General features: G+C 31.2%; 1 protein-coding gene across 1 annotated transcript in view; it reads left to right on the forward strand.

Annotated features, from left to right (window-relative positions):
* The window catches only part of LOC124369529 (MAP kinase-activated protein kinase 2), a 71,351-nt gene extending 63,370 nt beyond the window's left edge, over positions 1 to 7,981 (forward strand). Inside the window, exon 9 of the mRNA XM_046827551.1 lies at positions 755 to 7,981. The gene's annotated coding sequence lies outside the window, so the exon portion shown is untranslated. The remainder of the gene's footprint in view (positions 1 to 754) is intronic.
* Positions 7,982 to 15,396: the final 7,415 nt, after the last annotated feature.

The raw sequence follows: 15,396 nt of genomic DNA on the forward strand, positions 1-15,396 counted from the left end.
AAATAGAAATTAATGACAAAAACTTTTGGATGTTAGGTCTTCAAGTAACTTAAACAAATACAGTCTAAATAGTTTTCCACATTATGATATGCCTCTAAGTAAATATCAGGTAACGTTACGCTTCGAAGCAAATACCAGGCTAATGATACACTTTGAAGCAATTATGAAGCTAATAATACGCTTTGAAGCAAATATCAGGCTAATGATACACTTCAAAGCAAATACCAGGCTAATAATACACTTTGGAGCAAATATCTGGCTGGTCTCTGCAGAACCATCTAAGCATTGCAGTTTACCATTCAGCTGTGGTAGTTACTGGCAGTCTGCCTCTGTCCATCTATATCCGTACACAGTATCATGGGTCACCTGATGAAATGACACATAAAACTGGTTAATGAATTATTGCTACAGGCATTTCACTTTGCTTCCCTGCAGATGTAAATGAATTACCTTTACATATTCCTGTATATTCACGGCACTTGTATGGATTCCAATTTAAACAATAAAATATCACTATGAAGCAGTATATCGTATTTCATGTTTAGAGCAATTACAATGATATGAATATATCTTTATGCCATTTATGAAGGTTTATTATAATAGTGTGAAGTTTTTAAATAGGAAATTGGCATTTTATGAATGTTTATGTGCCTTATATTTAACACTATGTTTATCAATATTATTTTAATTTATGTATATTAATTAATTACATACCCTTTTTATTATTACATACTATGTTTTTATGCAATTACAGAGAAGTGCAGACAGCAGCATCCATCCCGGGTGGCAATTGTTCGTACAGCTATTCTAGAAAGTCTCGGATTTCGTCTCAGCTGGCATGCACTGATCTTGCTTAACAGCTGATCATATAAATTATGATGTTATTGTTTATACTTTTATAAACATATAGCAGAAGAGTCCTCTCAGGGTCATTACTCTTAGTTCTGGACTGGCACATTTATCTCTAGTGTTGTGGTTCTCTTCAACAGACACTCTGGCTTATATACTATTGAATTGTTATCTTGATTTTATTTATTGTTCAACTTTTGATTCTCTGTATCAATTTCACAACCCTTGCAGTAGTTGGTTTTTAGGAAGCATGGTGAAAATATTAATTATATCTCTATTATTAAGAGAGTTTGACAACATTGACTCACGTTTGAGCATTTACTTGACATTAAAAATTGTTACTGCTTGTTGATATTTGTAATAAATCAACGAATAATATTAACCATGAACATATACATTGTAGTTTGCTAGTTAAATAATTAAAAAAACTTCATAAAATATGTTTTTATGCCTATGTGCATTCATTCACATTTACTTTTAGTAGAATAATTTTATTGGCAGTGGTTCTTATTAATTGTTTGTAAAATATATTTGTTACATTACCACAGAGCATTTAGTTTAAAATCTGGAAGAATTAGAACAGCAATAAAAAACTGTTCTATGTTTACTTAGAAACAGTTATTAAAACCTATTTTAAATGTTATCTGTGGATAAGAAGCCAATGCACTTTTCTTTATTTTATTTTATTAGATCAAAAGCAATTAGGACATATTGTGTTAATCTCTTAAGATGTTGTGCAGTAAAATTTGAACAAATTGCTTTGTTAATAACTAGTGCTTTTAAATGAATTAGGAACATACAACTTGTTTAATCTCTACATAAGGATTTGTGTCATTTTTATTATCGTTTATTGTTATAAATTCTGCAAAGTCCTCATTAGCCTTTTATAAGCATGTACTATTGAAGAAAAATTCCACAAAAACAATTAGGATACAAACAAAGTTTTGTCATCAGCAGTTTAAAATATAAAGGAGGGAAGAGATGTCAAGTTCCTAAAATAAACAAGACTATAGGGTTGTTATCATATTACTCTTTTGAGAATGCCAATCAAGTTTGATCAAAGCTGATGATAAACATAACCAAACATATTAATATAGTTAGTTTCATGAATATCCAATTTTTAAAAGTATTTATTTCTCATCCTTTCTCTGAATAGTGAGACTATGGTTCATTAGTGTACTGTTATTTTGTATTATTGATTTTAGTTTGTTAGCAGACCTATTGGGAGATTAGTAGCTACTTTTCTTTAATCAATGAAACTTCATAGATTTACCTAGGCCAGTTACCTTAATCATTGGAAAAATCATAACAAGAGAAATATTTAATGCAAACTGAAATATGAAAGAATATGGGTTAATTGAAAAATAGATTTTTTCTTTCATTAAACATATCTCCCAGGCTTAATTTTACAATCCTCTTCCTTTATGTGAATTAGACAGAATTATATGAAATTTCTGAACAATTTAGGTAATAAGGAATATCATAGACAACAGTATTGTTAATATTATTCACTCGTAAATTTTCCATGCCTCCCTTGGTTCAGTTGTAGAGTTAATCCATGGAAAGATAGTTGTGTACTTGGGAGAATGTCCTTAGTTTCTCCTAGAGAAAGGATATATCCTTACAACAATCAATTCCCTTTCTGTAATTTCAAAGCATTTATCAACATTTTTCTTTTGACGCTTGAGTATCTTCCTTACAAAACAGCAACACAATTTAAAATTTTCACATTAGCTTAGTCTGTGATGGAGGGAGACTTTATGAATAATTAAATATCCATCTCATATTTTGTATTAACTCTCCCAAGAGCGTCATTAAAACAAAGTGCACTTAAATAAAAAAATGCCTCTGAATTAAATGATTTTTAAATTAATAAAGAATGTACATATACAATAATTTTGCTATTCAGATATTACAGCTGTAAGTATGAACATTGAGTCACTCCATAGATTTGAGTTATTTTAAATTAAGTTATTTGTGTAAAAACTACTGTGTCATTAGTAAATAATGTGTAAACTAATTATATTGTCTGACAAATGTTTATTGGTATTCAACATAGCTAAGTTTTTATCTAGATTAAAATCTTTTATTAAGTGCCTGTTAGTAAATTAAGTTTGCCATACAAATGTTTGTTTCAGGTTTATTATCAATGCACAAAAATAAACTAAGCAATTTTAAAGTTGTTAACAAACAATTTATAAACAAAGAATTGGTTAACAAAATATTTATAAAGACTCTTGGAAATGTTATTTATGAAATGTTTCATCTTGTTTACCAAGACAAATATCAATAAGAAATTGTTACATGTTGATTTTTTTTATCATTTACACTTTTTTCATTTTTTCTTTATACATCATTACTCTTAACAACACATGTAACTTTACATGTTATAAAATATTCATTTGAATACTCTTTTTTGTGTAAAAGTTATAATAACTTAAAGGCAACATTGCAATTGGATAAATAGTAATGCATTTATAGTTTTTTTTTTTTAAGTATTGCACTGTGATACCCATCCAACCTAGACAACTTAGATCAAGTTGAATTACGTTTTACTGCAGACAATTATTGAAATATTTTAGGGAATTAATACCAGATATCTAGTTTAGATTGAAAGGTTTTGGATAAGAAAGTCTAGAAAGATATATATATATATAAACGCATTAAATTAATTAAAACAATTTTCCTGCTGGGCTATATTTTTGTTAAGTTGTTTCAAACAGAAACTAATGAGATTGCTTGTCTTCACTTCCTTGTGAGCTAACGAGTACCCAGAACTGAATGTGTTTATATGCTTCCATATCTGCTAATTTTGATAATTAAGTCATTTTCAACATTAGTAAGTTCTCTGATGTAGGTACAATTTTTTATAGATCACGCGTAAATTAAATATGTCTTCAAAATGAAATAATTTTTGAAGTGTATTGTCTTATTTTAAATTATAAGATTTTAAAGTACAGTGAATTCCCCCATCCGGAGGCAAACCTGGGTACTTGTGGGTTTACCAGGATGGCTAATTCAATTTGAAATATATAAAAATGCAAAGAATTTTCGTATATAACACAGTTAGTGGGTCCTAGATCTGACTTTAGGAAGATGTCAAGCCGTTATAGCAATAAGAGCTGACATTTAAGGTTTTCCTTCCTTGGTAGATTTAAATAGTGCCAGATTTTCATTCTGGCTACAAGTCACTTTTTGAAAGTGGCATTCAATTGGTGTGTACCTGTTTTGTCTGTGGAAAATAAAGGCATCGTTGATTTCACATTTTTTATGTTCTGTTTTGTTTCCTTGCTTGAGTTTTACATTCAGAAATAATGAGATACTAAAAATGTCTAAATGTGTTTCTTTTATAATAATCAATCTCAAATTGATCATCTACCATAAGCCATTATAATCTATTATCAGGTTGTATATTGTTATTGTTTGATTATTTTCAGTTTGGTAATTTCATTTTCTTGTTCCTTCATTATCAACACATTTGTACAAGCAGGCTGTACAAAAATGTGAAATAGGGATAAAAAATAAAGATGATTAATGTACCCTCAGCTTGGGGGCCGTTATGGGTGGCCATGACCGTTTTCTTTGTCAGAACGTAGCATTATCAACACATCCAGCCCTCAGATTGGCGGGCCACATTAAGTGGCCCATTTTAATATGCAGTATTATATTCAATTCTTTTCCAGACATGTCTAATTGCCTATTTGGCATCTCTTTGCCAAATATGGAACTTATTAATAATTAACTAGCACATACCATAGCAAACATCATTTACAGTTATTTTTGTCCGAGTGTCAATACCACTATAGCTGCTTAAGTGTATCCTGTCAATTTATTCAAATATTAGTGAATTCGGTGGAGCCTAACTTAAAAATATGAAAACAAGCTTATATTCTGTTGACATTACAGACTTACTTGAGACTAATTGTATATTTATTTAGCAAAATTAGTAAAACAATAGCTTAAATTATAGACTATATGTTACTTTTATGAGAAAAGAATAAATAACCAACTGAAGAATTTTAACGTAAAGATATTATACAGTGTAAGTGTTTAAAAATTGCATTTAATCCCAGTCATTTAATGGGTTGAAGGTCAAAATCTGCCATTTAAATGCATGTCAGGTTAATTTCGTACATCAGTGTTCCCCAAACTTTTTGAAATCAAGACTCCCTTTACGTTTGTACTTATTTCCGTGGCATCTCACCCCCTCAGCTCATCTCAATAGAGTTGATGAAGAATAACAATAAAGTATTGTGACCTTATAATTCACATATTCACTATTATTTATTTTTAAAGAAGAACACTTTGATTATATTATTGTTAGACTTGGAATCGTACAAGTAAATATATAGAGGGAAATAAGAAAATGAAAAAGCGTTTAATATTCTTTAAATAATTTTATGATTGCTTCACAAAAATTACAGTTTAATTAGACAGATTAATTTACTCAAATTCATCACAGTTCGTAATATTCATTTTAAGTTTCACACAAGCCCATCAGACTTTGCCAAGTCTGTGTGAAGGGTGAGATATTTTCTTTTAATTAGTAAATCAAAATCTGGACTTATGTTCAAAACTGCAACACTCTTCTTTTTCAATTTTTAAATTTAGTCTGTATTTTGATTTGATGTCTGCCATGGCTGAGAAGCCTGCCTAACAAAGGTGGGGAGTAGCAAAGGGTGTCAACACAAACAACGCTTTTCTGGCAATTTGCGGGTTAACTTTTTTCGACGTTACACCAAAACTATAGCAATGAACTCGTTTTGAATGTAGTTTTTAATGAAGTATCTGTTGGAATTCAACCAGTTGTTCACTCTCTTTAACGTTTAGATGCATTTCTTTGTTAAATGGATTTGATACCCATATTATAGAGTTTGCATCGTTGATAGGTATATTCATCAAAATACACTCAGTTTGGAAAGATCTTTCTTAAAAAAACCTGTTTCAGGACAGAGAATCTAGTGCATTTACCTTTAGCCATGGCAGCATTCCACAAATCGAGTTTCTTTTAAAATCTTCCACTTTGTCTGACAGGTTTAAGATGTTTGTATTTTTTTCTTGCAATTACTTAGTATCTTCAACTTTGTAAACAATTCAATAAGAAAAGCTATCTTCGACGGAAAGTGTTTATGCATAAATTTACTGGCAACCGGTTAATATCCTTCTGGTAAACATATATTTTGTTTCTCAGCTCAAACACCCTAGAGAGGAGGTTATCAAGAGACAACGAACAAGAACTACTGTAGAATAAAACATGAGTGATCACATCCTATGTCTTTATACATTTGTTAAAAAGATCTTACTTTTTAGGAGTGTTTTTAATGTGGTAGATTTCACCAACAAACAATTTTAAGTATATCGTGCAGTTCCTTAATGAGATGTTCAGCAGCTAATGCTTCTCTATGGATCATGCAATGGATCCAAATTGCAATGGTCGCTTTCGCTCGAATGGAGCTTGAAATCCCATTTTCGACCCGTCATTGAACTGCCACTATCAGCAGACTATATGTTGTAAAAAATTTTTGGCAGTCAAAGTCATGCTTATTGGCTTGTCTGGGTGGAGTGATGTGTATCGTCAAGGCAACATTTTCCAAGAAATATTGGTGAGTCCGCCTGCGAGTAATCTCACCAAAACTTTATTCATGCAATGGCGTAGCCATCTCTTTTGTTTCTGCTTAATTGTCTTATCATAAAAGTAATTTATGGAGCTGTAGATTTATTAATGGTAATTAAATAATCCGATATGACAATATAAATGTAGTGTACCATGAAGGTAACAAATATATATTTTTAATTTTTCACACAATATGATATTTTCTCTTAATCACTGTTGCTCAACCACGGTACCCATGGCAGAATTTCGAGGTGCTCCAGGGTGCCGCAGCACACACTTAAAGAAAGCCTGGCGTATATGGCAACTACCCTTGACCTGCCAGCTGAGAGAACAACTTATCTATGATTTCACAGAGACCATTAAGAGGCAAATTTAGTGGCCTACTGAGGCCAAAGGGTTAAGGATTCAAGTTGAAATCAGATATTGTTGCTTGCCATGTATAAGATATTTGTGATGATGAGTGCTCATAGCAGCTGTAGTGACAAAAAAGTAAAGAAAACCTAAGTATTAAGTCTTTTACTAAATCAGTTTTCTGAAAAATCTGAGATTCCATGAAAAGTCTTGTTTTATTAAAAGCCTAAAATACTAATATCTCTTAAGTGATTAAATTTCAATGCTTTGTATACCTCACGTCTAAATAAATTGCAACTTTTAAATTATCATTTAAGTAAAACTTATAACTATTAGTTATAAGTATAGCATAACAGAAGACAAAAATATCCTCTAAAAAGGGCTTGAAACTTGCCTTTTTTTTGTATTATTTTATCCCCTTTCCCTCATTAGTGGCAACTCTCCCCATACTTGATCACTAGATACACTTATGCTTGTACTACATGTGTATTTATTTTAACAAGACCTTAGAACAACGAAAGATTTAATTATCTGTGTACATAGATCCTCATTTTCCGGATGACTAGAAGTTGGTATTGCACTAAATCTCAAACAAACATTATGTGGTATAAAAATATGAAAGTGTAGAAAAATCCTATTCACAGCAAATTTTCCTACCACAGTGAAGTGAATAATGAAAATTGTATGTAATATAATAGATTGAATTAGTCAAATACAATCTACTTTTGCTATGAAGAACTGTTTAACGATGGATTATTCATAATAAATATTTATGTTCAAACGAGATTCAATAAAATTTATATTGACCATTAATTTAGTGGATATCTTATTCCCTGGATATATTATACCTGCTCTGTTTAAAAGTCAAAATAACAATATATTTTATGATCTAATGGAATCCTCTGTTTTTAGGGTTCACATGTTTATTGTATTTTAAATTGTAATACAAATATTTACAGTATCACTGTTAATAAATAATGTGTGTTGTAAGTTGGGGAAATTTACCTTACTTCTTTTTTTTAATCAGCCATGTAAATTTTTGTCTAGCTTTCCTGTTTCATTAACTTCCATAATTTTTATCATCAAATAAATGTAATGTAAATAGTTTAATTATTTGCTCACATTGTTCAGTTCTTATTTGTTAACAATTAAACATAATTTACTTTAGTCAGTTTTTTCTATCACCTTTTCCATGTGTAACTTATAGTGAGATATATAAACTTCTAAATGTGTCATAAAACGGAGTTAACCAATAAATAAAAATTAATGTATATAAAAATTAAAAATAATTGTTATTGGTTTCGACCCTTTAAAATTGTTTTCTCAGATAATTTTTATTGCAAAAAACATCTGACAGAGTATTATTTCTACAATAGACAAATAGGTTAGTTGTCATCATTGAAAATACTCAAAATTAGGAAGTACAGCAACTGGGAAGTAACAGGATTTAACACGAAAGTGGCTAGGTTCCAGACAGTCTAGAGGGCTTGTTATTGTGCATATTTCATACTTGGTAACCAGCAAACATCTCTCTCATCACTGTTCTAGAGGAGGGAAGTGTTGAAATCCAGCCATGCAGGTAATTCAGAAACGAGTAAATGAGAGGACATAAACGTATTAAGGTTTTAGCCCAAGAGCTGTCATTTAAATTCACTTTAGAACTGTAGCAATTGCCACATACGAGGGGTTACTGTTTACCTATGCACATGAAAAATATTCTGAGATTTTGAACTCCGTTAATTGACGCTCCAACCTGAGGCAATGAAAAACCACAAATAATCCAAATTTTTACACGATCTCCGTTAATGTCAACAACTATTCGGTATGTAGACCGACATCAAGGTGGTACCACTGACGTGAGGCTATGAACAATTAGAATGTTATATTCGACCTATGTCATATTGCCATATTAAAGTGTGATTTAAACTATATAAATTGTGGGTTTTATTGCACTATGAGATAGAGATTGTAGTTTAGTGGCAACTCGTTGTGACGATATTCTGCCAACCGACAACAGGTTGTGGAATGTGTTAGTTCAGCAACTGTTGACGGCTGACCGTTGTTGCGCAACGTTCATTTAACGTTTTCCAGTTGCTGTTGCTTACGAAACATTATTGAAATAAATTTACTAAAAAATGGACCATTATTTAGTTATGGACTTTGTTACTATTATTAAGTATTCAAACTTCATCATTATAGCTGCTAAGTTATTATTTATTTTGAGATAGCTTTCATTAAGTACAAACTTTCAAGAATCAATCTAACCATACTCATCACATTTCTTTATGATTATAAACTTTTAAATGTGGTTTTATAATAATATGTTTGATTCATCGTTTATACAATTTTATCACTGAGAAGTAATTATACATATAAAATCTAAATTATATTGTTAATAAGGAAAAACTAAACAAACTATTGCAGTTTTTGTAATTGTATACATTTAATCATTACACAACTATAGATACACATAAAGATAGTCAAACTTAAATTGTTGTTGCGTTTTAAATATAATTAAACCTAAGGAATGCTTTATAAAACTTATAGAATATATAATACAAAGAAATAAAAAGTTTCTCTAAGTATTATTATATTAAAGTAACAAACACTAGGCTCTTTTTATAAAACGTGATTTATATACAAACCCTTAGTAGACTAAAAGTTCTTTTTGTTAAATGTATCCTCACAATAATGTTTGTTAATTTGCCCAACTGGGAATGTGACTGTAAAATAAAACTGTAAAATATGTGTTATTTAAATTGCTATTATGTATATGAAGAACACACAAATTGGATAATAATACATTAAAAATATAATTACAGATATGAAATAAATGTTTGGTTATAAAATAGATTGAAATAATGCTATAACTTATCATCATTTTGTAAGTGTCAAGTAAAAACATTGGACAGTGATATTTAACTATAAAAATATGTACCGTTGTGAAATATACAAACATACATATTTGATATTTAATTGATAACTGATAGTGACTAAAACAAATTCTAATACAAATGACGTACATAATTGCACAATGTATACTTACAAATATTTTTGTCACTATATAATCAAAATGCTCATTGTTATTCACAAAGAAATAAATTGTTTAAGCATATATTATCAAATTGTACAGTATAGCTTCATATCAGATTAATAGCAAGAAAATGAATTCCATAACAGTAGATTTTTAAACTTGCAGAACTTATAGATAACTAAATTGTATTATTTTTGTTTACTAAAGAGAATCCAGATATTCATTCAAAAACAGTAGTTTCTCTGCCCATGTTGAACTAAGTCTTGATAAACGTTCTGTTAAAAAAATTCAGGCTTTAGAAAAAAGTTATTCACATGGAACTAAAGTAGCCATGATGTTAAATCTTTATTTTTATCAACTTGCTCATCATCCCATAGACATGATTCTCTTTCCACTAATCCATCACATTTTTCTTCCATCCTAGATATGTGTCATCTAAGTACCGGTTCAATTTGACAATGGTAGCAGAGGTCTTCATACCTGAAACCAATTCAAGAATATTTCATTGTCATCCCAAATAACAACAATGTATTGACAAAGTCGTAGTTTAGTTAAATATGCATAAGAAACATACATTAAAATATAAACCCATAAATTTAAACGATGGCCTACAAGAGTACAGCTTATAAAATTATCTAGTACACAAGAAGCCACAGAGACAGAGCATAAATTACATGAAAATACAATCACTTGATACAGGAGTGACCTGTCTGTCTGAATCATTGTGTCCTTTTTTACACTAGTACTTGACATTGATAGAATTTTTTGTTTTTATTGATCTTATAATTTAATGTTTATTATAAAATAATTTTACTGAAATGTCTATGACACTAGTAGAAATCTCGAAGTCACCTATAAATGATGAAACAGATTTTTAAAATAATGACTTGGTGTTTGCAAGAGTAAAAATACATCATATTGATAAATTTACTAATAGAATAAAGTATACAGTGATACTTTTTTCAACAAATGAAACTGCAAAAATAAAAATAACTGATATGGGTCCTTATAATGAGTTTCATAAAAATAAGTATACACTGGAATCAGTAGCAAAGAGAAATAAGGGCAGTTACAAAATAGCTCTAAATGAAATTAAAAAAAATCGCATAGAAAAACCCTACTAAATTTAATAAAAAACCCTAAATTATTAAACAAAATACTACTGATATGCAAAAAGGGCCTTTACTCCAAGGTTTACTAAAGCTACCTAGAACAGTCTTATGTTCCTCAAATTCTGTATCTACTCAAACTGAGGAGACTGCTTTAAAAATACTTGTAACAAGTAATCTAATACTGATGATACGCTCTCAATTGCTCTATCAGTATCAAACAATTTATGCAGATGATACAACTGCACTTGTTAAATCTAAGAATGACGACGAATTGAAAGTTAAAATCAATGAAACCATAACTGAATAAAGGAATGGCTTGAAATAAATGGATTGAAACTATACCAAGAAAAACTAAATTGATAAAATGTTGCACTCCTCAATTAAGAAATCATTATTTAAGTCATTTACAATTTTAATATCAGAGATTTTCTATTAGTAAAAACACCAAAAGTTTTGGGGATAGAACTGAATTTGCATTTAAATTGGGCTAAGTGCATTGAAACTATTTTAAGAAAGTTAAACTCAGCATTCTTTCAAAGGCTTATTTTGAGACATACCATAGATTTAAAAACATGTTTAATCATATATTATACTTATTTTTATTCAATCCTGGGGGTTTTCAACAGATGTAGATAAAAAATTTTATATTCAGAAGAAATTTGAAGAATAATGACATTTTCACCTTGGAAGGCTTCTTGTAAGCCTATCTTTAATGACATAAAATTTTAACTGTACCAAGCCTAATAATTTTCAAAACGCTATTAACAGTGCAGTCCAATTACGATAACCTTTTTCATGAAAACCATAAACACAATCATAATAGTAGGTATAAAAATAATTTTTAATATTCCAGATCATCTGAAAATGGTGGAAAAGACCTTTGTACATGGGGAAAATTTGTTCAATAAATTACCTTAAAGGTTTAAGGAATTAATGTATTCAGGCGCATTCCGAGATAACATTAGGGAGTTGTTACTTTAAAAACCATATTATAATATAAGTAACTTTAAATGGAGTTTTTTTTTAATTTTAAGCACTGTATTACTATTTGTTAATGTTGATTTTTATATTTTTAAGTAGGTCTACAAGTTGACATAATTGCTTTCCTATGATAAGTTAATTAATACTCTGTTTTATTGTTGTGTGTTTTATTGCTGTTTTGCGTGTTTTATTATATCGTGTGTTTGGTTGTTTGGATTTACTCAAACAAGAGTAGTGTAGGTTATATTTGACAATGTCATCTGTTTTATAGTTGTACTATATTATTATGGAACGTTTGTGACAGTAAAGATTTATTTATTTAGTATTGGAAAATAAGTGTGTGACAGACGACTCAATTCAGTAAAATTATGCCACATTGTGTCACTGTTTTGAGGCTTGACAAAACAGCATGTTGTTCATGTTATGTTAATGAACACCATAATAACACATGCCATTAAATATGCCTTAAAGATAAAGATCACCTCTTAGAACCTTTGGAATTACATAACAAAACAAATATATTTTTTCCTATTCATGATGTTCAACACCAAATTAGTGACAGTGACCCAGACGACACACACAACCTATATAAAACAGAAGAAACTCATTGGAGCCTGATTATGTTTGATAGAACATTGCTTATGTTTCTATACTTTGATTCATGTGCCACTTATAATAGAATAGAATAGAATAGAATTTTCTTTATAACTTGAACATAGAAAACAGTTGTGCGTCATATAAATTATTTTAGTACAGGTTTGAACAATTGTAGTTTGTGATTAGTGTCTTTGTTGAAACTAGAGCTCTTCAGCGAATTTTTGAATAGTATACACAGTCAACCAGACGTCAAGTTTCCTCTTCAATTCCTTCCCTGTCATCTGTCTGTAGTTTTCTGGAAGCTGGTTAAATAGACGTGCCCCCAGAGACGTTGGTTTTTGTTCATATAGTGCTGTGCGATGTCTTACTGGTGGGATAATGAATTAGCTCCTTGTGTTGTGGTAGTGTAGTCAGGGTTCTCTAGGGAGTCCTAACTTGTCCACAAGAAGTATGAGTTCTTGTACATAGATTGCTGTGACAGTCTTGATTCTGAGGTGTTTGAACGCAGGCCTGCAACTGTCTCGATGATCCAGATTGGCTAAACATCTCACAGCTGATTTTTGGATTGTTAATACTCTTAAAATTTAAAGCTGATGATACACAACGACCCCATATCTCAGGTGGGTTTCCATAAGAGCATGATAGGCAATTTTTGCTGTCTCCTTGTTGCTTATGTTTTTTATTCTTTTCAACACATCTAAGGCAGTGTTCAATTTTTTGCAAAGGGTGTCGATGTGTGGATCCCAGGTGTGGAATCTATAGTTAGGCCAAGAAGCACTGTCTCCTCTTCATAGCTTAGGTCTGGGAATACAGGATACTGTTCTCCTCTTCTTCCAAAATTAATTTGTTTTGTTTTGGTAGGGTTTGCAGCTAGGTCATTTGAGAAACAGTAGTAAAATGTCATGTTTAGAGCTATGTATGCCTTTATCCTCTGGGGAGTCACTTTGAAGGGGTAGGGTTGTATCATCGGCATACATAACAACAGAGCTGTGATCTTTTATGTAGTCAGGGTAGTCGTTTGTTAGGAGTATGAACAGAACAGGACCAAGCACGGACCCCTGTGGAACACCTCTGGTTATTGAACGTGGGGCTGATCTAACTGTCTGTATTACTCCATTATTTATGTGGCTCAGCTCTACCAGTTGACTCCGCAGTTATTTACTGTGCCCCTTATTCCCAGCCTTTCTAGCTTGTCTAAGATGATTTTGTGCCCTATGCAGTCAAACCTTTGAGTAGTCAAGCAGTATAGCTGTCGTAAATTTATTGTCGTCAAGGTGATTGATAATAAATTCAATATGCTGCGGTCACTGCTGTGGTTGTGGATTTTCCTTTTATGAATCCATGCTGGCTTTTTGTTAAAATGTCAAATTTCATTAAGTGGGTCATCAGTCTTTTCAATACGATTTTTTCTATTATTTTAGAGAAGGTGGGAATTATTGAAATTGGCCGGTAATTTCCAGTTTGGGTTTTTTCAGCTTTGGGTACACCTTAGCTTCTTTCAGTACAGAGGGGAAACAGCCAGTTTGGAGAGACTTGTTTATTACAGCTGTTAGTGGTGTAAAGATAGCATCTACACAGTATTTTACTAATTTAGCTGATATTTCGTCAACACTGCAAGAGGTGTTATTCTTTAGTGAAGATATTACGTCTTTTACCTCTTTTTCATTACTTATATTGAAACTAAGGTTTTGGTGAACTGGAGTTTGTATTGCTATTACTGTTTTTGTGTTGGAGTTTAATTGTGTAACTTCTCTCAATGTGTTGTCTGCTATGCTAGCGAAGTAGGTGTTACATTCTTCAGCAATTTCTTCAGGCTTGATTATTTCTCTTCCTGCCGAAACCAGTTTCATTGGTTGAGTTTCTTTCATTCCTCTATTTGCTGCCCTTTCATGGTTTATTATTTGCCAAACTGTCTTAGATTTTTTTGTCAGATTGTAATATTTGTTGTGCTGTTGCTGATTGCCGAACCTCTTTCAATCTGAGATCATAAAGTTTCTTTTTCTCAACCATAATGATTTTATCATCTTACCAGCCAGTCAGTTAATATGTATGGAGGGCTTTGAGGTAGTCTTGTTTTAGTTGCATTACTATTAAGTCTGTACAATTATTCGGCCGCTTCTTCTTATTCTTTTCTTGTTTTCTTAAATGGACACGCATTGTTGAGTTCCATTGTCAAGATACTGAGGAAGGAGTTGTAAGAATCGTCAGCTGAATCTGCTACATAGACTCTTCTCCAGTCATGTTTTAGTAGATTAATTCTGAGCACCTCTAGTGACTGTGGAGTTATCTGTCTTTTCAATTTTGATTGGTTGATTGTTTGGTCTATTGCACTATTTAGTGTGCAAAACTGTCCTTTATGGTCGGACAAACCTGTCTCCAGAATGTCTACTATAATGTTGTCATGGGGTAGGTTAGTACAGATGCAATCTATGGAGGTAGATAATCTATGAGTCACTCTGGTAGCAGGTAATATCATGTGTGGCTAAAACCTCTTCAGTTTGTTGTTGTTTATATTTGGTTTTAAGCTGTTTATGTTTATATCTCATATAATTATGAGTCCTTTATTATGGGGGTAATGACCATCGATTAGCTGAGATAGTGTTTAAAGCTTCTTCCAGGTTTCCATGAGGAAGTCTATAAACTCCAATGATTGTCAGTTTTGTGGATCCTGTTTTAACTGTGACACTAGAAAGCTCGCAGATAAGTTCTTTACTGTTAACTTCAGCAATTACTGGTTCTAACTGTAAAGTAGCATCTTCCTTTAGGAATATAGCTACACCTCCATAAGCATGTTAAATTCTGCAGTAGTGTGAAACTAAACAATATCCTGGTAGTCCTGTAGCTTTTAATTCGGCCTC

The sequence above is a fragment of the Homalodisca vitripennis genome, chromosome X, assembly GCF_021130785.1.
Source record: "Homalodisca vitripennis isolate AUS2020 chromosome X, UT_GWSS_2.1, whole genome shotgun sequence".
Taxonomy (NCBI): domain Eukaryota; kingdom Metazoa; phylum Arthropoda; class Insecta; order Hemiptera; family Cicadellidae; genus Homalodisca; species Homalodisca vitripennis.